This window comes from Canis lupus, chromosome 15 (genome assembly GCF_003254725.2).
Source record: "Canis lupus dingo isolate Sandy chromosome 15, ASM325472v2, whole genome shotgun sequence".
NCBI classification, from domain to species: domain Eukaryota; kingdom Metazoa; phylum Chordata; class Mammalia; order Carnivora; family Canidae; genus Canis; species Canis lupus.
In genome coordinates, this window is record NC_064257.1 from 11,902,843 (window position 1) to 11,929,603 (window position 26,761).

The following is a 26,761-nucleotide window of genomic DNA, read 5'->3' on the forward strand; positions in this document are numbered from 1 at the left end:
ATGCTTCCTTGCAAATATGTCAGCATCCCCAAGTCACTCACTGACCACAATCTAACCTAGGGCTCCTATGGGCTGACCCACAGTCCTCAAGAAACTGCTGGCAACCATACCTCTGAGCCCAGGCAGATACCCATTCTCTGATAATTTCTCAAATCCTTTATCTTTACTTTTGTACAACTCTTCTGCAAACTAGGGAGTTGGAAAATGATCCCCTTCTGGGGATGAGAAATGAGGCAGCCTAACTGCCTCATTTCACAGAAACTAAAGTCCTGGCAGAGGAAGAACAGTCAGCTCTCTTGGTTTCCTCATCAGTGTTATTTCCAAAATCTTTCAAAATCTTGCACTGCCATTCATCTTAACAACCCTGTGTGATAAGAATGACAATACCAGTGTCATTATCCCTATGTGGTATATAAGAAAACAAGTTTCAGAAGGCTGAGTTGCTTAAAGTCATACAGCTAGTAAGTGACAGAACTAGTTTTTACACCAGATTCTGTTATCTCCATGAGGCTATGTCAGCCTGCAGCCATTCTGTAGCCTCCAGATTCCTTATAAAGCTGTGCCATGGTCAGAATTAGCATATGTCGGATGCTCATGTGGGCAGAGTTAATTTCCCCCAAGCAGTTAGTGAATAGTTGGGGAAGGCTCCAGCCAGGCAGATGCTAGAAAAAAAATTCTATTTCAAAGTCTGTTTATACTATTCTTCTTAGAACTCTTTCTCTACCTAGTATCATCTGACCTCTACCGTTCTCTTCTGCATTGTACTGATTACAGAGAACTCTTCATTGCAAACTGGAGTTGGAGGTGAGACTAGGTAGCTTAATTCATTTTTTTCCCCATGGGAAATCTATAAAATTAAGGTACATGTTTAGTATTTATTTATATGTTTGCTTATTAACTGATTTATTTATTATGTTTCATTTGTCATAAATTATTTGGAGTTGATTATAAAAATACAAAGCTTATCATATTCTAGCTGGCATGTCTGTCTTTTCAGCTTCATCTCTAGCATCTGTAAAAATTATCCAATTACATGGTCTTCTCTCAGTGCCCAGAAGGCACTATGTTCTTTCCCATTTTAGAGACATCTCATACACAGTCCCTTCTGGAAAAATGAGAAGAGATAAAAGAGGAACTCAGGAGTAAAGTTAATATCTACATTTGCTGGGTTTGAGTAATAAACCTGACATTGAGTTTCCTAGCAACCAAGGCAAGGAGAAATACAAGATCAGATAGATGGCTCACACTACCCATTACAAAACTCAGTCTAAGAAAAAACATGCTGAAACCCAGGGGAGGGGAAGAGGGTAAGTGACTTAAAGAGTATAGTTTACAGGGTGATAAACAGCATTCTCAGACACATCCTTAAAAGTAAGGAAAAAAGTTTCTTAGGGCATAGTCTTATAATATGTCTCAATATAGTCCTTTGTTATCTGTCAAGTTGATAAAAGCTGTCCTATAAAAGACCAAAATCATGTTCTCTTGTCTTGATCCAAAGATAAATTTTAGAGTGTCTCAAGGAGTAGATGAACTATATACTTTTAAGGCTGTTTTCCATGTGCTTTCTCTCTCTCAGTGAGTTTTTCATAAATATTGAGTGGCAAGAACTTAAGCTTCAGTATCTGACAATTAACTGACTACTATAATTTATTACCCATAGGTTTTCTAAATCATCAGTTGTCTGTGTAATCATTTTCCAACAGAAAGTTACTAAGAATCAGCATCTTCATCTATAAATTGGATATAGTATTACTTTTACATGGATGTTATAAAGATCAAGTAGTATAATATTACTATAATAATAGTGGGCAATATTAATGTAGTAAATAGACATTGGACCATTTCTAGAAGTCACATACTGCTAATTGCTTTAATTAATTTAATTTAATCCTTAAACTTTAAAAGATAAGTAGTATTGTTTTCCCCATCATTAAAAATAAAAAACTATCAAAGATTACGAGTTGATAAATGGGGGAGTCAGGATTGAATATCAGGTTGGTTGGATTCCAGAATTCTTAATCTTAACTACTATGTTATAATTAACCATATGTGGTGTTCAACAAATGGGTTAATGGTATTTTAATAGAATTATGATCTAAAATGTTGTTAATAAGTATAAGATTAATGTGATTTGGGTATTTTTATTAGAAAGTGTTATATAGCCTGGAGCATTTTATTTGGTGTGACTTAACAGATTTCATCAAATTTAAGAAGCTGTCAATTATAAGATGCACCATTACTTTATGTACCAGTAAGAAAGAAGAATGATGCCAATTAAACTCTGACACAGTGCTTTCTTATTACGTTGGATTTTTATTTTTTACTTCCTAAAAGACCTCTTTCAAACTTATTTACACAGAGATTTTTATCATGGATCTCTCTTGTTTATAATAAAAAAATAACCAAATAAAGTGTTAAGGTATTTGAAAAAACTCAGGATCCAACTATTCTAAATTACTTTTAACTCAGAATTGTCAGTAGACACATTTTCCCACACAGTAGAAGCTTTTGTGTCTTTAAGAACCTGGTGATGTAGCCTTTCTTCAAAGTGTCCATTGTCATCTTGGGATTTTCTCCTAAGCCACTGATGGAAGTTATGATGTATGTGCTCAAGCAATATCAGTGAGTCATGATACTATAAGATGTATCTGGATTTCAGAGATGTTAAATGGAGGGAAAATGTGTATCTTAGAATTGACAATAAACTTTGTGTTGAGTAACATGTTTTGCTTGGCTTAAACATATAACTGTTTTGATAAAGATTTGCATCTGATGTTTCATTCCTCTCAGCCCAAGCATGGTAAGTATCCATGTATAGTTGTTGCCCAAATTGGAATAGACAATAGCTCTGGGATATGGGTTTCTGCCTTTTAAAAATGTGCTTATCAAGGTTATCTACTATAGCAGGTCCCCTATGGTAATACAATAGTACATTTTTTTCCCTAAAACCAAACTATAGAATATTATAATACCATATTTTCAGTAGAAGAATACAGAGAAAAGATACACATGCTAACTTTAGTTTTCACACTGATACTTTGTATGACCCTAAAACAAGTCCCCATCTGTAAAATCAGGAGAGTTACTTCATAACTCCAAGAGCAAGTCCAGCCTGAATAGGATTTATTCTTACATGCTAAGAAGGGAGTTAGAATTTGTTGTAAGCCAACTATATGCTTGCTATTTCATATGATTAATCTTCAAAATAATTGTATTTATATAGCTATATTATATTTCATAAAACAGACTTGTGATTGACTAATTACTTCAAGTATTGGCTTCAGGAAAAGCTGGGATTCCAAGCATATCTTAATCAATTCAAATCCCAGGCCCTCTACATTACACATATTGCCTCTCTGAGTCCTTAAAATCTTAACTGGGCAAAATACAGGGAGAGCTAAGCAGTTGCTAGGATTGTGAAATCAGAAACATTATATTATTTGAAATGTCAGAATCAAAGTTAGAATGCATCTTAATTTAGTTCCAAAACCTTCTCAGGAACCTACTCTTTGCTCATGCTGAATGCTGGAAAAGTAAGAGAGAAATCACATCACCCTGTTCTTAGGAAGCTCATAGTTTAGTTAAGTATCTTTCCAAATATATTCTTTGTACCCTTAGAATTGATTCAACCCTATTTAACAGCTCTTTACTGACTCAACTTTATGGTGAGGATGAAGTATACTTAAGTAAATAAAATAATTTGATTTCCTCCCCCATTGGTGTTGTAGACTAATAGAGACAGTACACAAATAAACAATTTAATACGTATACAATTTAAAACTGTGATAAGCTAAAATAATTTATCAGCTCTGGTGTTAGAAAATAGCATGAGGGCCATACTTGGATAGTATGGGCAAAGGAGGCCCGTCTGAGAAGATGAAGCTTAAAGGACTGGAATGAGGGAAATTAAGAGCGGTATAGATCATGCCAAGCAGAAGTAAGAGAATGATTGCAAACCTCATGGGACAGATATAAAATTCGAAGAATCGAAAGATGAAATGTAGTAGTAGATGAATGTAAAGAGGGAGACAGGGCTAAAATCAGATAGGGCTGGAAACCCACCTTAAAATATTTGGATATTGTTTGTAATCCAAAGGAACAAAGACATTAAAGCATTTTTGGTGGTAGAAAGTCAGAGGAGGGGAATTAACATTAGGCAAATTGATGTGTGTGGTTTTTTTAAACTTTGGCTTCCGTGGAGAATAAAATTATAGTAAAGTACAGAACAGAGGATATAAGTAATAAGGCTGTTACAGAAATGAGATAATAGTGGCTTGGATTAGGGTCAGTGGCAGTAGAGATGAAAAAAGTTAAAGTATTTGACATATGTACTGGAAGTTAGATTATTGAAAGATTTATTACATCTGGGAATAAAGGGAGAGTGATGAATTAAGATTGAGTTCAGATTTCTGGATGGGCAACTCTTGAATATTGTTGCCATTGATTGTACTGGGGAATTTTGAAAGGTGACCATGTGGATAGATAGGGGAGTCAGCATATTTGTTTTGAAAATGTCAAGTTTTAGATACTTATGAGATCTCTAAGGGACGATATCTAGTAATGTTTTGGATACACAAGGCTGGAGTCCAGGGAAGTCTGGCTGGAGACATACATTTGAGAGTTGCTAACATGTAGATTTTATTTAATGCCTATATTTAGATAAGAAAATGTAGGAAGAAAGGCAGAGAAAAAATAAGATAGTAAAGGATCAAACTCTAGGGAATTTCCATATTTCAAGTTTGGACAAAAGAGAAGAGGCCCACATAAAAATCAGAAAACAAGTGACCAGAAGTAGGAAGAAAGCCAAAAGTAGAATGAACTGAATAGTCATTGAAGAATAAGAGATGCTGGCAGCATGCATATGCAGAAGTTTTGTCTAGAAGAAGAGCAGAGAAATAGGATGTAACTGATGGTGGATGGTGTGTAGAGTTATGGGTTTAGAGTTATTTGCTCAATGTAATGAGCTGGTGAGAGCAGAATTGATGATGAAGGAGACACAGGAGATGATCAAAAGGGTATAGTCCTTAGGAAAGTGAATGGCATGAGATCCAAAAGATATGCTGAGGGCCTTTGTTAGGAAAAAAGACACCTTCATCATGGTAATGGGATTATACAAAAGAAACATAAGTATGTTTCTAATTTTGGCTGTGGGAATATGAGAATGCTGTTGTCTGATGGTTTCTAAAATGGAAAGCATTAGAAAAGATAATCCTTGAAAAATGATGGTGAGAGAATAAGAATAAGGGTTTTCATGAGATTGAAGACATTTTGAACTAGTCTTTCTTTTTTTCTTTCAGAGAAAACATGAGAAACCTAAATACCAGAATAACCTTGTAGAATTGTTGAGCAGTGATAACAGCTGCTTGAGGACTTAGATCATATATTTAAAATGCAGGCATTCTGCCTCAATACATGATTTTCTCCAGTTATATAGGGCCTATATAAGGTAGGAAGAAGAGTTCATTATAGGTATGGGTTTTGCCGCATCAGAAAAAAATGTATGGAGACAAGGGGATTGAAGGTGTTTATGAGGACATAATTATAATAATAGACATGGATAGAAAGAAAAATAGGAAGGAAGCTGATGGCTATGAAGTAGAAGGATTGGTGGATTGGACTTCAAAGAATTATTGTAAAGTAAATGTTTCAGCAAATTATCTTGACAGTTGCAGTTAGAAAACATGGTGTGGACATTTGAGATTGTAAGTAGGGTAGAGTGTGTGTTTATTTGAGAAAAAGAGAAAGATAGTGATGGTAAGAGAAGCTGAAGTGGAGTGAAGGAAAAGATTATTTTTTTATTCATTCAAAAAGTATTTCTTAAGGATTTTTCATGAGTCAAGCATTATTCTATTTGCTGAGGATACAGCACTGAGGAAAGAGCCATGATGTTACATGGATCATCTGTATGAATGTGGAAACCGCTAAGAAAGAAGATAGAAAGTGGATGTAGAGAGAAGGATCCAGGGAGGCAAAGATTAAGGGTTGAAGCAAATCACCAAATCTAGTGATTCACCAAATTATAAGCCATGGTATTATTGGCACCTAAGTAATAATATTAACAACAACAACAAAATGAACAGTGACAACAATAGCAAAAAAAATACCTAAATGATATTTATGTGCCAAGCACTGCACTGAGTATTAGCATGTATCAATTTGCTAATACCTCAAAATACCTATTAGATTGTCACTGCTATTCTATTATTCAGAGTAAATAGTGTTTGGGAGGAAGGAATGGAAGAGAATCCAGGAGCTTGGGTTGGATTAAAGGAAGTAGGAATAGAGAGGAGTGGTCAGGTGAAGACAGATGCCAGAAAAGGTCTGGAATTGTAGCAGTTACTGAAGGGAGTAAATAGGTAAGGAATGGTGAGATGATCCCTGATAGCCTTCCAGTTGAGGTGGGCAGTGGTCTCTATTGCTGGATTCATCAGGTGTATAATGGCTTCAATGACAACTGTTTCCTCTGAGAACAGGAAAGGTATAGCCAAAAATGACTGGGGCCTTTCCTCCTCCCGTCAAGAAAGGAAAAAGGTGATTCTACTAAGGAGAGAAGAGAAGGTGAACTGTTACTTGCCCCCTGTTCCTATTACTCTTAGAGCAGTTCTCCTTTTATTTATTTTTTATCTTTTAAAAGAATTTATTTATTTATTTATTTATTTATTTATTTACTTACTTACTTATTTTATTTTATTTGACAGAGAGAGCATGAGCACAAGCAGGGGGTGAGGCAGAGGGGTCCGATGCAAGGCTGGATCTCAGGGCTCTGGGATCATGACCTGAGCTGAAGGATACTGCTTAACTGACTGAGTCACCAGGACACCCCAGCAGTTCTGCTTTTAATTACTTAAGATTACAGGGCTTTCTTAGGATTTTTGTTTCAAAATTATAATGGCATGATTGAAAAACCCTGGTCTAGGGGGTCATTTAATCTTAAGAATATTCCATCCAATCCTCTTATTTTTCAGAGAAGGAACTAAGATCCCAGAGAGGAGGTGGGAATTACTCAAGGTCACACAAGGACGTCATAGTAGAGAAAGCTGTCTTCTGGCTCCCAGTCTAGTGTTCTTTACCACACCCATCTGATCCAGGTTTAGAGCCTTAACATTCTCTAGGGTAGAGAGTGCAGCAAGCTTCTGCTGGACTCTCACTCTATTCTGTGTCTGATCTATCTCCTGGTAGCAGCCCACCAGCCCATGAATTTTAAAATTCATGTTATGTTAATTATACCATAATCCCTGTCTCTGCTGACTATATTCTATTAAGAAATAATTTACTGTTTTTCAATAACCCTGGGTGTCCTCTCCTAACAGTGTGGAGAGGTGAGGCCTTCCAGCAAGATCTTGCCGTAGCAGCAGTACTGGGCTCCATACTTAGAGAACTACTAGCAGAAAGTAGTTTCCCTGATAGTTAGGAGACTCTTGGTGCTGTCATTAAAGAGAGTTCCCTCACCTTTCCCCTTCCCTTATCTGCTTTCTGTTTTCTACTTTCATTCTTGTTTAAACTACACAGAAACTTCTTGTCATTAAAAATCCTAGAATGAAATGATAGGGATTCTGCTGTTTTTGTTCACTGATATAGTCCAAACATCTGTAATAGTGGCCAACACATGGTCAATAAATATTTGTTGAATGAGTAGATTATGAACAAATAAACAAATTGGTAAGATCTGGATAAACTGATACTAAAACTCTGAAATCAGAGAAGTAGCTGTGAAAGACCATGTGCTCCAACTTTCTCACTGTACACGTGGCTGAGAGTCAAGAGCCCTGTGTACTAGTCTTGACTGGACTGAAGAGATGTTGCAGAGAGAAATAACTCGCCAAGGTCACTTGTCCAAACAGACTCTGTAAATTAGATGTCAGCCATGGTATCTTGTTTGAGATTCATATGAAATTAGTTCAAAGCTCTCTTATGTATAGTGGAAGCTCTGCATCCCTCTCTACCTCTCAGAATTTTGTGTGGATTGGGGTGAATTTTGATACTGTGATTTGTTGCAAAGCTCTCTGAATTAGCTCAGTTTATGGTTTATCTTGTTATCATGTGTATAATGTCCTTATTGACCCAGACAGATAACTCATCTCCTCTCCTGGATATATCTAAATTCACACACATACAAATAAAGGTATTCATGCATCCACAGGCACACGCAAAGACATGCAAAAAACTAATCTAATATATAAAGCTTTTTCTATGTGGATCAGATTTTGTTGAAGATTTAGGGAGATGGAAGGAATTTATATTATATAAATGCAAAAAAAACCTTAATATTAGTCATGCCTGTTCTTAAAACATATTTACTATTTCTGTTAATTTGGGCTTCATATTCCCCATATCTTAATTCATACATTCTTCCCACTTTCCTTTCTTTCTTTCTGTTTATCCCATCCATTCTTCCCACTCCCCTTTCCTTCTCTGTTTATCCCATCTTTAGATTTCTGTTCATTACTTATAAATTATAAGAATTCCATCTTTCTTGTCACCAATTGAACTTCATGACCTGTGGTTTCATTTTCTATCCCCAGGTAGTGTATCATACTTTTTTTTTTTTCTAAAATAAGGCAGTTCCCTTCTCAAGATGTTCCCTTACAATGATGTTATTGGAAGATATGAGATATTTCATAGCATTTATAGAAAAGTTGAACAACAAATCCTTTGGGAGAATTCCACAAGCGTCACTTGGAAGATCTCAGCAGTAAAATCCATGGCATGACTACTTAGGTATTAATATGAATATGACTCATTGTCAGTAACACCAATCGTGTTTCTCCATTTCCAGTTTCAAATTTCCCAGAAAGTGACTGTGATTGTCCTGAACTGTAATAGTTCAATGAATTATGCTCAGGGACAGGACCATCTTGAATAGACAAGACCATGTACCCACCACTGGATATTGGAGCTCTTTCCAGGGCATGCAAAATCACTGGAGATTCAGTACCCATCCCAAGCAGTATCTTCCTCACTGCTTCTCTTAGGACTAAGCTTTATGCTCATGCTTCTCATTCATTCAAAACTATCCACTAGGAATGTGCCCATAAGTGGACCTTGGGCGCTGGAATATAAAGATAAATAAAAATGTGTGTTCTGGGGATCACTGGCATTGCTGTTGGTGATTGGAGTGAGGAACACTTGTAAAGTTGTGTATGTGATTTTAATAGGAAGGTAAAACCCTTGTAGTAACGACCTGAGTATCCAAAAGAAAACTTGCTTTAAAACTCCATTACCCATTGTTGTGGACATCTCAGGAATGTTGTAAAGTTCTCTAGTCTTCCAGAACTGCTTTGAAAGCAACCAGCCAGTCCGTACTAAGGGCCCTCAACAGAGAAAAAGATTCAATTGACACTTGAACACCTCAGTTTTGAACTGTGCAGTTCCACTTACCTGCATATTTGTTTTTTTTTTCATAAATACGGTATAGTATTATAAATGTATTTTCTCTTCCTTATTATTTTCTTAACAAAATTTCTTTTCTCTAGCTTACTTTATTGTAAGACTACAGCTTATAAATATGTGTTCGGTGACTCTAAGTTATGGTAAGACTGCTGATCAAGAGTAGGCTATTAGTAGTTAAGCTTTTGGGGTCAAAACTTATATGTGAACCAAAGCAATCCTGAAATAGAAAAACAAAACTGAAAGTATCACAATTCCAGACTGCAAATTATATTACAAAGCTGTAGTAATCAAAACATTATGGCACTGGCACAAACATAGACAGATCAATAGAACAAAACAGAAAACTCAGAAATAAACCCACAATTATATCATCAATTAATCTTTGACAAAGCCAGAAAGAATATGCAGTGGGAAAAAGACAATCTCTTCTGCAAGTGATGTGGGGAAGATGGGACAGCTACGCGCAGAGGAATTAAACTGAACCACTTTATTACACTATTTGCTAAAATAAAATAAAAATGGTTTAAAGGCCTAAATATTAGACCTGAAACCATAAAAATCCTGGAAGAGAGCACAGGCAGTAATTTCTCTGTCATCAACGGTAGCAATATTTTTCTAAATATGTTTCCTGAGGCAAGGGAAATAAAAGCAAAGATAAACGAGAGACTACAGCAAAATAAAAAGCTTATGCACAACAAAGGAAGCAGTCAGCAAAACTGAAAGGCATCATACTGAATAGTAGAACATAATTGCAAATAACAGAGCCAATAAGGGTCAGTATCCAGAATATATAAAGAACTGATACAATTAAACACCCAAAAAACAAATAATCAAATTAAAAATGGAGAGAAGGCCAACAGGCATGAAAAGATGCTCAACATCACTCATCATTCAGGGAAATCCAAATTAGAGCCACAATAAGATATTACTGCATATTGGTCAGAATGACTAAAATTAAAAACACAAGAAACAAGTGTTGTTGGCAAAGATGTGGAGAAAAAGAAACCCACTGTTGGTGGGTATGCAAAATAGTGCAACCACTGTGGAAAACAGTAATGGAAATTCCTCAAAATGTTAAAAATAGAATTACCCTATGATCCAGTAATCAAACTACTGGGTATTTACCCCAGAATACAAAAACACTAATTCAGAGGGATGCATGTACCCCTATGTTTATTGCAGCATTATTTATAATAGCTAAGCTATCAGCCCAAGTATCTATCAATAGGTAAATGGATAAAGAAGATGTGCTGTGTATATATAGAGTGCAGTATTATTCAGCCATAAAAAGAAAGGGATCTTGCCATTTGCAACAACATGGATGGATCTAGAGAATGTAATGCTAAGTGAAATAAGTCAGTCAGAGAAAGACAAATTCTGTATGATTTCACTCATATGTGGAACTTAACAAACAAATGAGCAAAAGGGAGTGAGAAAGAGAGAGAAAAAGAGAAAGGAAGAAAGAGAAAAACCAAGAAACAGGCTCTTAACTATAGAGAACAAACTGATGGTTAGCAGAGGGGAGGAGGTTGAGGGAATGGGTGAAATAGGTGAAGGGGACTAAGAGTACACTCATCTTGATAGGCATTGAATAATATATAGGATTGTTGAATTACAATATTGTACACCTGGAGCTAATATAATATGTTAACTATACTGTAATTAAAATTTTAAAAAAATTAAAAAGTTACACGTGGATTTTCGATGACCCAGAGGGCTGATGCCTCTAACCCCCACGTTGCTCAAGGATCAATTGTTGTTAGGCAAACTGAACCCACAGGTGAGGGATAGGTTTTCAAATTATATTCACCTCTTCTTACTTAAAGGGTGATATTAGGCTCTCCTTACATTTTAAAGAAGTTTTTTTTTTTTTTTTTTGTTTTGTTTTGTTTTTTTTTTTTTTAAAGAAGTTTTTATATTCACTTGTCCTTTAACACAAAGGAGAATTAGTCAATACATCTAATTGTGCCCTCAGAGTTATTCAAGAAATGAAAAGAAAAAGGATGTAGTAGCAACAGAATTTTCATTACAAATATGAACATTTATTGAGAACTTATTGTGTCAGACATCATGCTAATAAGCATTTTCCATACATTTACATATTTTATCCTCACAGCAATTCTGTGAATTATGTACTCTTCTAAAGCAAGGATCCTTATTACTTCATTTTACAGATGAGGAGACTAGCACTCAGATAGACTGAAGAACTTTCCAAGTCACACAGCCACTGTGTGGCAGAGCTAGCTAGCATGCAGACATTGCTCCACTAACACTTGTACTCATTACCATTATGCTAAGATGCTCCCATCTTTCCCCCTAAAGTATAGTGAAAAGAGGAAGGTATCTGAACAAGGGTTTCTAGATGCCAGTCCTAACTTCGTCAGCTCAATGTGTGACCTTAGATAAACTATTTCTTCTCTCAGAAATTAATTTTCCCTACCTGCAATTGGTGGAGCATGGGTGGAATTCTAACAACTCTTTTAATGCCAAAGTTCTATAATCCTATAAGCTCCCAAGGCATTTTTATAAAAGCCTGTGCCCTGTGAATTCTTGTTGTTCAATCATTGTACTTGAAGAGGTCCTTGGGCTGATTCTTGGGTACATAATTCGTGAGTCTTCTTCAATGCACTCTCTCCACCCAAAGAAAGTTTGCAAAGGCCACTCTTGTTCTGTCACCTAGAAGCATATGTTTACATCAAGCCATTCATTGCATGTAACTATACCCTTAATGTCAATGCCTAAAATAAATAAAATAAATGTATAATGACTGATCTGGGTCTGGTAAAATGCATTCCACTTAAAATAACAAATCTATATCGGAATATTTAATACTGGTTTGGGGCAGAAGGTTTCAGCTGGAGATTGAAATTCAGATTGCTGGCAGACAGTCCATTTTCTATATAGTCCTCTAGCTCTGGGAGGGATTATTTTATGGGGGAGCAGAGAAGAGTTGGGAAACAGCAGTCTGTGTGCCTTTTATTATACAGTTGATAGGAAAAGTAGTCTTAGCCATATTTAGAGGTGAATATTCAGTTATTTCAAAGCTATAAAACCTATTCTTATCCCTGGAGGGCCTTCTGTAGTCCACTGGAGCCTAGAGGGACCTACCATGGGAGAGGAGATTTGGAGTTTCCTGAGCTTTCTTTCTATAGTTTGGGGGCTTGGGGTGAGTGCATGGAGACAGTAGGAGTGCAACAGAAAGCTTTTGGTCTTGGATTTAGAACACCTTGGTAGAATCCCAGTTCTGCGACTTCTAAGCTCTTTGTAACATTGGTCAAGTTATTTAGATTGTATGATCCTCTACTCTTCTTCAACTATAAAGTGGAGAAAAAGATCCAAGGAGTAGGTATCTGTGAAAAGAAGAAGAAAGGAGAACAGATATTTTAGTAAGCATCTTCTACACCCTGGTGCTTCTTTCCACCTTCCTGATCTATGAAATAAGATAATTATACCCATTTCTCCATTTCTTGTTTGATGATGTTCATTTCATATAAACATGAATCATACCCTGCCCTCAGGGTGATCCAGGCTAATGTAGGATTCAAATAGACTACTAAGTAATTTAAATGTGACTTAAAATGTCACAATTCAGACACAAGGGGACTAGTAGATGCAAAGGAATGAGCTTTGAATTGTATCATGAGGACTTAGAAAATGCCTCCCAGAACAAGAAGCATGAGCCTAGAATATTCTACCTTAGCGTAGAAATATTTAGCAGATGAAGAAAAGGGAGAAGGTGCTTCAGGCAGAAGAAAGAAGGGATCAGGATAAGTTATATCCTGGAGATGTGCTGTTGCGTGGCATGTTCATGACACAGTGAGGAATCCCCAGTTGGTTAAGCATGTGTTAGTGGAACAGTGAGGGCCTACATCAGCCTGAAACCAGGTAACTGAAGTATTTGAAAGCCAATTTCAGACTTTATCTTATAAGTAACAGAGAGTCAACATAGTTTTGTTTTCAGTGGAAGGGAGATTGTGATGAATTTGCATCATACATAGGTGAGTGGTAGAGATATAGGGGTCTAAAGGTTAGAAGTCAGAAGAACGTGAATCAAATATAACATGTTTTGCTGGGTGACCACTGGCAACTGGCTTAAACTCTACCTAAATTTCTGAGGGCTTTGAAATGAAGTGTAGAATCTTCTTCATAAGACAAATGGCAATTATTGATTCCACAAGGATTTGGGGGGGGGAGTCTCCTAGGTGTAGAGCCATCTGCTGGGAAATGTATGCAGAGATACGGAGTAAATGTATGCAGAGATAGGGAGTAGAGAAGTGTTAGAATGTTGGCTCTTTAAGGGCTAAGTCAGCATATTTTAGAATTCAAGACCTTGAGAAATTCTTTTCTGCATTTTGGGTTGTGGTCGTCCCCTTCTGCACAGCTGAGGAGGTGACTTCTGAGGTCTTTATTGCTTTAACATTCTGTCTTCACCTTTCAGACTTGTTCCCAAACCTTTTCTTGTAGGTGGCCTATTCAAAATCTAGTCTTTCAATCATAGCTTCACTCTTACCCTTAACCCTCTTACCTGTCTGGAAATGTTTGCAATACAATGCACGTATCATCGCAAGAAGCCAGGGTTAAAAGAGGTCTTTCTCTGTTTTGCATAAAAGCATTACTATAAATAGACAGAAACCATAAGCCTCCAGCAGTGGATACATTTCTGAGTTCTCAATCTGGGGCCCCAAAGACAGAAACAGTTGGATTACTACTAAAAGGAGCTGAAAGTGCTGAGGGCTATTGACTTTACTGTATAAACAGGAAGTCAGTGCCAGGAAGTTGTTTGCATGTTCTTAAACTAAGCCATGTAGAATCAGACATGAATATCTCAGAACTGCTAACTACAGATGATCATGACAGGATAGGAATCTGAATCATGAGTCAGAGGGCAGGACCCCAGGCCTAGAATCGATCTTACAAAAATATTTTCATGTCATTTTGCATCTCAGTGGTAGGTTTATGGCTGACATGGGAGAGAAGTAAGAATAAGAGATAGAAGCTTGTTTTATTTATTTTCTTTTTTAAAAGATTTTCCTTATTTTTTCATGAGAGACACACAGAGAGAAAGGCAGAGACACAGGCAGAGGGAGAAGCAGGCTCCATGCAGGGAAACTGATGTGGGACTTGATCCCAGGACCCTGGGATCACGACCTGAACTGAAAGCAGACGCTCACCCAGGCGCCCCAGAAACTTGTTTTAATGGAAACAGACTTAGAGTCAGAAGACTCAGGTTCAAGCTCCAATACAATAATGTACAAGGTGTATACATGTGCCTTGTGAATTCTTGTTTTAATGGAAACTTTTAACAACTCAGCTAATATTTTTGAGCCTAGATTTTTTTTATTTGTATGACGGGTGCTATAATAATACTTACTTCATGGGGAGGGGGTTATGAAGCTTACTTTTGAAATGTATTCTTTCATTTATTCATTAAATTGATTCAACAAATACATGCTAAGATCCTATTATGTGTCAATAACTGTACTGGCATTAGAGATGCAACAGTGAACAAGATGTACAAATTCTAAAATTAAAAATATAAAAGCACAAGTCAGATGTTAATATTTTATTTTATTGTAGTGGGTTCAGAAATTTTATTTGCTGCTCATAGACAAGATGTAATATCTTCCTTTCTGTAAAACATCTCTGGTCTTCCTCAAGATTTCAGTGTGCTAGAAAGCTTGAAATTAAAAGCAAAAACAAACAAACAAACAAAAAGTAACACTGAATTATTCCATACCAGCAACTTAATCCTATGCCATAACCAAACCATCCCTTTATGTATACATTGCTCTTTAGTAAAATTATCTGATCTTTCAGATTCTGCTTCCTTATCCTTCTTTCCTCCTCCCTTCAAAACCAGTATCTGGTGTATTGATCTTATGGCAAAAGGAACACTAGAACTTTGAATCCATAAGGTGTTCTCTGAATCATCCTTGATCTTGGCTATGAAATGGGAGGTCTGGGTTGCTCCTCAGACAGGACACCATCAAGGTGTACCAGGTCATCTGTCATCTGTTATAGTCATCTGAGGTCATCTGTTATAGTTAACTTGGGCTGCTATAACAATTACAATAGACTAGCTGGCTCAAACAGCAAACGTTTTTTTCTTATAGTCCTGGAGGCTAGATGCCCAGGATCAAGGTGCTGGCTGATTAAGTTTTTGGTAAGAATCTGCTTCCTGATTTTTCAGGAAGCCACTATTCTTGCTGGTGTTCATATTTTGGAGACAGAGATCATCTCTCTCATGTCTTCCCTTATAAGGGCACTAATACCATTCACGAGGGTTCTATCCTCATGCCCCACTTCCAAATATTATCACATTGGGAATTTGAGCTTCAGCATTTTAATTTTGAGGGGAACACAATCATTCAGTCCATAATAGTATCTGCTTATAATGCCTACTGTTGGTGATCTTCTTGGTCCCTCTTTCTTTCTCTCTTAATTGATCAGAGCTTTCAAATCTTCTCTAGAAAACATACCCTCATGTGGTCTGTCCCAGGTAGTTTGCCCTGCCATGAGGACCTGTCATTAGCAAACTCCCAGCCAGATTCTCGGTTAACTATTAAGTTCTCTTGTGGTGAAATATGGGAATTCCTAATTCTTGTTCATATCCCACAGGAACCAAGTTTTTGTTATAGGGGTAGCCTAGAAGAAGTCTGTTTTATAAGTCCTAAATTGAAAATAGAATACCCTTTAGGCTGTTTCTTTCATACATTTTTAAGGTGTCTTTAAAATCTCACACCTCAAACAGACATGCACATAACTAGTAAATTTCACATTGTCAGGAATCAGGATTTGAACTCAGGTCTCTATAACTCCAAAGCTCATGCTTTTAATAATTATCCTACATAGCAGTTGCTTCTTTTCCATGGGGTGTATACTCCAAGGCCCCCAGTGGATGCCTGAAACCACAGATAGTATCATAGTATCAAACCCTATAAATATTATGTTTTTTTCCTATACATGCATACCTATGATAAATTTTAATGATTTAAGATAGACTCAGTAAGAGATTAACAATGACAATAAAATAGAACGATCATAACAATATGATCATATATATGTGTGTATATGTATATAAAATGGACTATTACTCAGCCTTCAAAAAGAATGAAATCATGGATAGAACTGGGGTATATTATGCTGAGCACAATAAGTCAATCAGAGAATGACAAATACAATATTATTTCATTCATATGTGGAATCTAAAAAACAAAACAGGAACATAGGGGAAGGGAGAGAAAAATAAGATGAAATCAGAGAGGAAGACAAACCATAAGAGACTCTTAACTCTAGGAAACAAATTGAGAGTTGCTGGAGGGGAGGTGGGTCGAGGATGGGGTAACTGGATGATGGGCATTAAGGAGGGCACTGGATGTAATGACCACTAGGTGTTATATTCAACTGATGAATTACCGAACTCTATATCTGAAATTAATGATATACTACTATATGTTAACTCATTGAATTTAAATAAGTTTAAAAAGTTATATGAATGTGGGGTCTCTCTCTCACACACACATACTCTCTCTCAAAATATCATATTGTATAGGCATACCTTGGAGGTATTACAGATTTGATTTCAGACTACCATACTAAAGCAAATATTCACAATAAAGCAAGCCAAATGAATTTTTTGGTTTCCCAGTGCATATTAAAGTTATATTTACACTCTGCTGTCATCTGTTAAATGTGCAATAGCATTATGTCTAAAGAAAAATGATGTACATTCCTTAATTTAAAAATACTTTATTGGTAAAAATGCTAACCATCATCTGAACTTTCAGGAAATCATACTCTTTTTGCTCGTGGAGGACCTTGCCTCCATGTTGATGGCTGCTGTTGGATCAGGGTAGTGGCTGCTGAAGGCTGGGGTGGTTGTGGCAATTTCTTAAAATAAGACAGCAATCAAGTTTACTGCTTCAAGTGACTCTTTCATGAACTATTTCTCTGTAGTGTGCAAAGTGGTTTGATAGCATCCTACCCACGGTTGAACTTCTTTGAAAATTGGAGTTGATCTCAATCCTGCCACTGTTTTATCAAAGGTTTATGTGCTATTCTGAATCTTTTGCTGTCATTTGAACAATCTTCACAGCATCTTCACCAGAAGTATATTCCATCACAAGAAACCACTTTCATCCATAAAAAAAAACAATTCATCTGTTCAGATTTTATCATGAGATTGCAGTAGCTCATTCCCATCTTCAGACTCCACTTCTAGTTCCAGTTCTCTTGCTCTTTACACCACATCTGCAGTTACTTATTTCACTAAAGTCTTGATCCCCTCAAAGTCATTCATGAGAGCTGAAGTAAACTTCTTCCAAACTCCTGCGAATGTTCATATTTTGACCTCTTCCCGGGAATCATGAATGCTCTTAATGTCATCGAAAATGGTGAATCCTTTTCAAATTTTCAATTTACTTTTCCCAGAGCCATTAAAGGAATCACTACCTATGGCATCTATAGTTTCATGAAATGGATTTCTTAATTAATAAGACTTAAAAGTTGACATTTCTGTTTGATCCATGGACTGCAGAATGGATGTTTTGTTTGCAGTCATGGAAACAATATTAATCTCATTGTACGTCTCCATCAGCACCCTTGGTGGACCAGATACACTATCAATAAGCAGTAGGGCTTTGAAAGAAATCTTTTTCTGGGCAGAAGGTCTCAACAGTAAGCTTAAAATACTCAGTAAACCATGTTGTAAACAGTTATGCTACCATTCAGACTTTGTTTTTCCATTTATAGAGCATAGGAAGAGTGGATTTAGCATACTTTTTAAGGGCTTTATGATTGTCAGAATTCAAAATGAGCTTTGGCTTCAAATTAAGGTCACCAGATGCATTAGCCTCTATCAAGAGAGTCAGCCTGTCATTTGAAGCTGTGCTACCAGGCATTGACTTCTCCTCTCCATCTATGATAGTGCTAGATGGCCTCTTCCAGGATAAGGCTGTTTTGTCTACATGGAAAATCTGTGGTTTACAGTAGCCACTTTCATTAATGTTTTTTAGCTTTGTCTTCTGGATAACGCTGCAGCTTCTGTCAGCACTTGATGCTTCATCTTGAACTTTTATATTAAACCTCATGGACCAGTGTCTGCTAGCTTCCAACTTTTCTTCTGCAGCTTCCTCACCTTTCTCAGCCTTCACAGAATTGAAGAGAATCAGGGCCTTGCTCTGGATTAGGCTTTGGATTGAGGGAATGTTGTGGCCAATTGTTTTATCGAGACCACTAAAACTTTATCCATATCAGCAATAAGATATCCATAATAGCAATAAGCCTATTTCATTTTCTTTTCAAATGTATGTTCACTGGAGTAGCACTTTTAATTTCCTTCAAGAATCTTTCTTTACATTCACAACTTGGCTGTTTGGTGCAAGAGGCCTAACTTTTGGCCTGTTTTGGCTTTCAATATACTTTCCTCACTAAATGTAATCATTTTTAGCTTTTGATTTCACATGAAAGACATGCAACTCTTCCTCTCACTCAAACACTCAGAGTCCATTTTAGGGTTATTAATTGGCCTAATTTCAATATTGTTATGTCTTAGGGAATGGGGAGGCCTTAAGAAAGAGAGATACAGAGGAACTCCTGGCCAGTGGATTTGTCAGAACACACACATTTATCAGTTAAGTTTGTTATCTTATGTGAGCATAATCCATGGCACCCCAAAACAATCACAATAATAACATCAAAGACCACAGATCATCATAACAAATATGATAATGATGAAACATTTGAAATATTTCAAGAATTACCAAAATGTGACAGAGAAACACAAAGTGAGCAAATGTTGTTGGAAAAATGACACCAATAGACTTGCTTGATACAGGGTTGCCCCAAACCTTTAATTTGTTAAGAAAAAACAAAAACGACAACCACAATACCGCAATATTCTTGAAGTACAGTAAAGTGAAGCAGGATAAAATGAGATATGCGGTATTGTACTCACCTTTCCTCTTGCAATGTTGTGAGATGATAAAATGCCTATGTGATGAAGTAATTTTAATGATGTAGCTATTGTGACATAGCATTAAGCTGATTTTGACCTTCTGACCATGCATCAGGAGGATCATCTTCTTCCAGACTGTGATTAACAGCAGGTAACTAAAACCATGGAAAGTGAAACTGCAGATAAAAGCGTGGTCTACTGGGTAGAGAAGTCTCTTTGGAAGCATATACTAGTATTGTTAGGTTCACATTCTGATAGATACTTCGAACTGAAAAGTATCTTAGAGGTCATTGTTTCATTCTTAATTTGAAAAATTAGAAAAGACCCATAGATGAATGATTCATTTAGGGTTTCACAGAGCCTGTGGGCTTCTGGGTTTTCCTTCATCTGGGCACTGAGAAGCTCATACATACAAGAAACTCTCACCTGGGCCCCAGTGCTTTCCCTCCTCTGTCAATAGCAATTTGGACTTGAATGTCAACTCTAGCACTTACTAATTGAGACATTTACTGAAATCTTCTAAGCCTCAGCATCCTCATCAATAATATGGAGAATATCATATCCTAACTTGTATTTATTAGGATAAAAGGAGAATAACCATATAAAATGCCTAGCACAGAGAAGAAACTCAATAAATAGTAGAGTCTTTCTTTCCTGATTCTTTGTTGTTACTTCCTGGAGGTCTCCTAGCTGCTGACTTTGAAATCATGCCTACTGTGTCAGTTGAGCCCTGCCTACTCTGTGAACATTGCCTGATTCCCTGGATTTGGCCCATTGTCAGCTTGGACTTATGATCCCTAATCCCATTGTGAACGTCTGGGACCCTAAGCTGCCTGTTGTGACTTCTACCCTAGCAGATGTTTTCTTATCCCTTTCTACCAGCTGTTCAGTCTTGTTAGAGTTTTATGCCTCTTGACTCATTGCCAGTCCGAACTTAGTGACCTTAAGATCTGTGATGGTTATTATGATGCACCAACCATATTCCCCTTCAAGGAAGACTTATTGCCCCACCTCCTAGGAGTGTTTTCAGCAGACAGACTTCAGCTGTAAGCTATAACACAGGCCACAGTTATGCCTCTTCCTAGGGATTCCACATCAAATAACTGATTCATGGAGGCCCAATTTGGAACAACTCTCAAAGACCATTCTAGCTCCATAGCTCCCCAATGGTATATAGCTGAGACTGCCCTTGGGCTTGCATCATGACTCAGTTTTCCCTCCATCCTCTCCTCCTTCCATCCCTGCCCTTCCATAAGCATTGATCCCAAGGTACTCCATATACATCTTGAGTGCTAATATCGATTTCAGTTTCTGCTTTATGAGTCTATGAAAAAGGTCCCCTCAAACTGCTCCCATTTCCTATCACTGTGAATTCTGATTTTGCCTGATAGATCCTGGACTGTTATTGCTGGCACACTAGACTGAGTGTGTGTGTGTGTGTGTGTGTGTGTGTGCGCATGTGTGTGTGTGCATGTGTGTGACTGTGTATGTATAAAAGACAGATGAACACTCTTGCTGGTCTGGTATCAAAAAAGCCAAAGCTACAGGGAGAACTTTTCATAACTTTCTGCTCCTAGATGGTGTTTTAGAGAAGTTAGCAATCAGTTGGGCTTTAATCTTGAACAACCCTCTGTTCTTCTTGTGTGAGCCTTACTCTGACAGGTCCTGACACTAGGAACACAGGTTAAATTAGACCTACTTTTGTCCTGAAAGTGTCATGATCTAGGGTGAGAGGCAGGTATTATATAAATAAATTATAGTAAGGAATGGTTAAGTGCAATGAAAGAGATACTTCCTATCCTGAGGAACTTAGATTATAACGTTTCCTGGCAGACTCATTCTAATGATGAAACTAAGTCACATCACACAATGCCTGGCACAGAGGAGACAATTATTGAATCAAATCATCTTATTTTGCAGGTTAGGAGATTGGGGGCCTAAAGCATTGAGTGACTTGCTTATGATCCCATAGAATGTAATGGCCCAGCTGAGACTAGAACTCAAGTCTCTAGATCCACACTCTATGACTTTTTTGCACCATGCACTTTGCCTCAAGAAGGTAAAGTGTGTGTGTGTGTGTGTGTGTGTGTGTGTGCATGCATGTACACGTGCATACATGCACACACACACTCTATCTGCTAGTATTGTTTTCAGACCTAAACTGGGAAACTGGCTGCCTCCCTTACAATTTAAGCACACTGTATATGTGGTTTCAGGCTGTGTTTTGGAGGCTCCTTTGTTTTTTACTAAAATGAGCCCAGCAGCTGGGCAGTATTTCTGTTCCCACATCATATTCCCCCTTCACGCTTAGTGGAATGGCAGAGAAGCATCAGACCGCAGCAGTGACATTTATATGAAAAGAACCCATTGTGTCCTTTGTAAGGAATAGCACATAGCTCTAAGCCATACTGCTTTCCCATTTGCCTTCCTCTGGGAGGCCCTGGCAAGAGCTTGGCCCGCCGGAGGGAGCTGCCTGAGTCCTCATGCCGGAAATTATATTCCGTAATTAAAATCAATAGCAAAACAGACACACAGCAGAAAGGTCATAGAACACAACAGAAAACCATTGAGTAGCATATTGCCAGGTATCAAAATAGATTTTTGAACTTTTGTTTAATCTGCAAATGCCGAAAGCCATCCATGGGTGAGAGGCAGTGTGCCCCAAACCCTAGCCTCACCTAGGGAAGGGTTTAGCTAAACAAGCCTCCTGCTTAAATCCTTCAAAGCCCAGCCTCTTCAGTCCAGCAGTGCTCCTTTAAAGTCTCTGACTACCTTCACATTATTAAGCCAGTGGACTCCTCACCCTGGAGATCTGTTCACAGCCTGTGTCCTGAAGCCCTCACCTTAGCCTACCCAGGGCTCCATTCCTTACATGCCTCTTGGAATCTCTGCTTTCTGACCTATTGGTGTGACTATACCACACTTTTCTCTTTATATATGATAATTGATGTTACTTTTCTGGCATTTTTCCATTCTTCTCATATCTCAGGCTGCTTCAGCCCTGGTCTAAACCAGCTCGGTCTCTGGGATTTTTTTTTTTCTACTGCAGCCTTGTGTCTTCCTTGTTCAGAGAACTAGGGCTCAGGCATAACTTCCCCTTCTCCCCTCCATATGCATTCCCCAGTGAAATCTTCCTCCTCATTCAGCTATAACATGTATGCTAATCTTCTGTATGTGCCAATCATGGAGCCGGGGGTATTCACATATTATGTTTAATTCCTACAGATTATAGTTAACCCCATAGCCACTCATTTTACAGATGATCTTTTTTTTTTTTTAAGGCAACTTTTTTTTAATAGTATACAGTAAACTTTAAATTACAAGCAGCCTACTCAAAAACAAGTATGGAAGAATTAGAAAATATAATTACTCCTTAGAGAAAAGCCACAAATTAAACTACCAGCAGAGCGGACTTGAAAGGTTATCTGTGAATATTTTCAATCGCAAGAAGAAAGCTTCAAGGAAAGGGGACTTTTTATAAAGTTATACCTCCACACCAGAGAACAAGGATGTAAAAGAAGTACCCTACCTCTACCCACCCCATCCCTGCAGCTAGGAAAAGAAACATCCCTTTGTTTTAATAAACGGGAGAGTCTGTGGAAAGCAAGGCAGGCATCCCAGCTTGAGGACCAGAGGAAAGGGACTAAATACCTTCAGGTTTCATTCCTATGGAAAGAATGATGTGGTGGAGATTCTTAGAAATGCAAAAACTAGATGTGTTAGGTAACTGGTACAGATGATCTTAGAATGAAGTGATTTGTGATACTCCAGCAAGTCAGTGACAGAGCCAGAATTCAAATCCATGTCTGCTGTCTCCCAGACCAAGGTTGCTCCACAACAGCAGAGCTATCTTGTCCTTGCAGAAACAAACATAAAAATACAACATGCTGTATTTTTCAAACGGGTGGAATAATATGTCCACTGAGTCATGAGGTCCACAGTAGGAAAGTGCCTAAACAACAGGCATGAAAGACTTTAAGACTTTTCTGCAATCCTAAAGGTAGCAGACCTTGTTAAATTTTTGCTTAGGACCAAAATCATTCTCATTTTTAAACACTGGACCCTAGGCAAATACCCTTTGGCTTTGAGACATTCATGGTGGCCCCCCAGAGGGTCCATCCAGTAGCCTCAGTAAGTTCAACTTTGGTTTGTTTTTAAACTTTTTATTGAAATATAATATGCAAACATAAAAGTGCACATATAAGTATACGGCTTGATGAATTTTCAGTCTGAATATGCCTATGTAACCAGCATCCTAATTAAGAAACAGAACATTACCAGAATCTCAGAAGCCCTCTTTGTGTTCCGCTCCCCCAAGGATAACCATTATCCTGACTTAGTCCCACAATTTATTTATCTGTTGTATTGGTTTTTTTTTTTTGTTTTTTTTTTGTTTTTTTTTTTTGTTTTTTATTTATGATAGTCACACAGAGAGAGAGAGAGAGGCAGAGACACAGGCAGAGGGAGAAGCAGGCTCCATGCACCGGGAGCCCGACGTGGGATTCGATCCCGGGTCTCCAGGATCGCGCCCTGGGCCAAAGACAGGCGCCAAACCGCTGCGCCACCCAGGGATCCCTATCTGTTGTATTGTTGATGGCACTTGGGTACTTCCTATTTTTGTATATTACAAATAGTATTGTAGAATATTATTGAAGAAGTCTTTTTGCACATATATATGCATGTATTCTATTGGGGATATAAAAGAATTGGTCAGCCATCAAGTATATGTATTGTGTTAGTTTCCTGTTGTTGCTATAACAAATTACCACAAACTTAGCGGCCTAAAGCAATACAAATTTATTATCTTACAATTCTGTCAGTAAGAAGTCCAAAATGAGTCTTATGGGGTTAAAATTAAGGTGATGACAGGGCTGGCTCCTTCTGGAATCTCCAACAAGAAATCTGTCTCCTTGTCTTTTCTACCTTTTAAAGCTACATTCCTTGCACCTTTGTCTCATAGCTCCTTCCTCCTTCAAATCTTTCTTTGCTTCTGTCTTTACAGTGCCTTCTCTCTTACAAGAATCGTTGTGATTACATCAGGTCCTCCCAGATAATACAGAATAATCTCCCCCTCTCAAGATCCCAATTTAATCACATCTGTAAAGTATTTTTTGCTGTACAGGGTAACATTTGTAGGTTCCCGTGATTAGGATGTGGACATCCTTGAGGAGTCTGACATTCTTCAGCCTGCCACAGTTATGTTCCACTTTATAAATATTGTCCGTACTACCAGGTCATACTCCTACCAGCAATATAGGAGAATTCCGGTTGTTCCACATCCTCATCAACTCTTGATCTATTCCATCCTTTTCACTTTGCCCAGCTTTTCTTCCCTGTCTAGCTCAAAACTATTCTGGAAAGTCACACTTTCTGTATCAACAGTTATGCCCGTGCCCTCCCTTTCCCTCTCTAAGCACAGTAATTCTTCCTCATTGCTATTTCTGTTAAGAAGGGACATTTTAAAAAATGAGTTCTACCCTACAGCGAAATGGGAAGCCTTATGAGGTGATAAACATTTTGTCACTAAAGGTATTCAAGCATATGCTAGACAAACGTTTGTAGGAAAACTGTAGAGGCAAATTCAATATTGGATAGAGGTGTTCCCTTAGCAAGCCAGAGATTGAAAGGACTTAGGTTTTGGTTTTGACTTCCCTATTTACCACATAGCCACAAGCAACTTCCTTAACTTCTGTGAGCTTCAGTTTCCTTATTTTTACACCGAGAGTATTACTACGTGCATTTGCTGTGATGATAAAATGCCACCTCCTCTGAGTTACCTAGTCCCATAACCATTTCTGTATCATGGGGATATATATTTTTAAACACAGTTGCCTATACTTTTATTATAGCACTGATCACATTGGACTGTAATGAAATACTACTTACTGCTTCTTGCATGAGTCTTCAAATTCTACAAAGGCTGCTATTTTATAGGGTGTGTAATAATGTATTTTCTGTGCTTAGTAGAATAAGTGGCACATGGTAGGTGTGCAACAAAGGCATGAATCTTATTTCCATCATGGGACTGGTCTGAGAATCTAGTATGGTATTGGCTAAAAACACTTTTAAATTTTCAGAACACTTCCAAGATGCATTGTGTCATTCCTGTCATTAATATCTTGTTGGTCCAGGCGGTAAGTCTCTGGGTCCGTCACTGAAGCCAAATGGAGCACCCTCATCAAGGAAGGATTATGAGAAGGGAGTGACATCTGTCCCATCTGAATTTCTCTTTGAGGAACATGGGGTGTTCTCTACAGGACACTATTTCTGCCTCTCTGAAGAGTAGCTCTAATTACTGGTGATAATTAGTTGCAATTTAAGGTCCTCCGGGCAATTTGTGGAAGTGCAAATTGCATCTAGGCTCTCTAGGATTTGATGTTCTTTCCCTTGATGTCTCATACCATCTCTCTTCCTGTGAAATAGGAGCAAAAGAAGGAAAAGGTGCCTGAATGGGGCCAAAACCTAAAGGTCAGCTTCACAAAGGGCCTCCTTTGCACTCTCCTCTGCAGAATAAACCTCAAGTGCCATTCAGGTGGCTGCAAACATTTGAGCAGTCAGAGAAGGAGCCATTTATTCTTTCATTCCTTTGACAAATGTTTGAGAGTTTTCTCTGTGCTAAGTGCTGATGATGCAGAGGTGGGCACATGTGGGCCATGCCCTTAAGTTCCTCACAGTCTAGTGGAACAGATAGATAGGAAAATAGACAACTGCGAGATAATCAGATGATGATGCCAGAAAGAAAAATAACAAACAGGAGTGACAATGACAACTACCACTTAATGCCCAGATAATAGCCTAAATATTCTACATTTGTTTTCTCTAATCTTTATAATAGCCTTAAAATATCAAAATTCCCTTTTTTAAGTTGAGGAAAATGAGGCTCAGGGAAGTAACTGGAAAGTTAGAGGCAAGTTTGGTGAGGTAACTGAAGTGAAGGAAGGACAGGAAGGCTCTCTGAGCCTGAACTCACAGAATGTTTGGATAAAGAGACGGCTAAGCTGCAAGGTGAACTTGAGAAAATCAGCCCAACAAACCTGTCCTGGACTTGCTTTCTCATCTTTTGCTCTGCATTTACCAGGTTCCACCCTCAGAACATCATCCTTTATCTTAACATAAAGAGTTAGAGAATAGAGAGTTCTGTTACATGGAATGTTTCCCATCATCTTTTTATGCTTTCAGTTACGTTGAACACATCTTAGAGATTAGCACTATTGGCAGCTGCCCCTGTGGCCCTCCTCTTGATCAAAATCTGGCTTGACTTTGAGCTGATCTCTTACCTTCTAAAATTGGAGTAATGGGGATCCCTGGGTGGCTCAGCGGTTTGGTGCCTGCCTTTGGCCCGGGGCGCGATCCTGGAGTCCCAGGATCGAGTCCCATGTCGGACTCCTGGCATGGAGTCTGCTTCTCCCTCTGCCT

The 26,761-nt window shown here is 37.9% G+C and overlaps 1 protein-coding gene and 1 long non-coding RNA gene across 12 annotated transcripts in view; one reads left to right on the forward strand and one right to left on the reverse strand.

Moving 5' to 3' along the window:
- LOC112642495 (BEN domain-containing protein 5) overlaps nt 1–26,761 on the forward strand; it is a 1,368,880-nt gene that overhangs the window by 827,737 nt on the left and 514,382 nt on the right. The gene's annotated exons all lie outside the window — the stretch shown is intronic.
- On the reverse strand, nt 14,944–26,439 carry LOC118350752 (uncharacterized). Its single transcript, XR_004805147.1, has 3 exons — nt 26,380–26,439; nt 19,346–19,500; nt 14,944–15,067 (listed from the first exon to the last, which is right to left on the reverse strand). It is a non-coding gene; the product is annotated as an uncharacterized LOC118350752 (long non-coding RNA).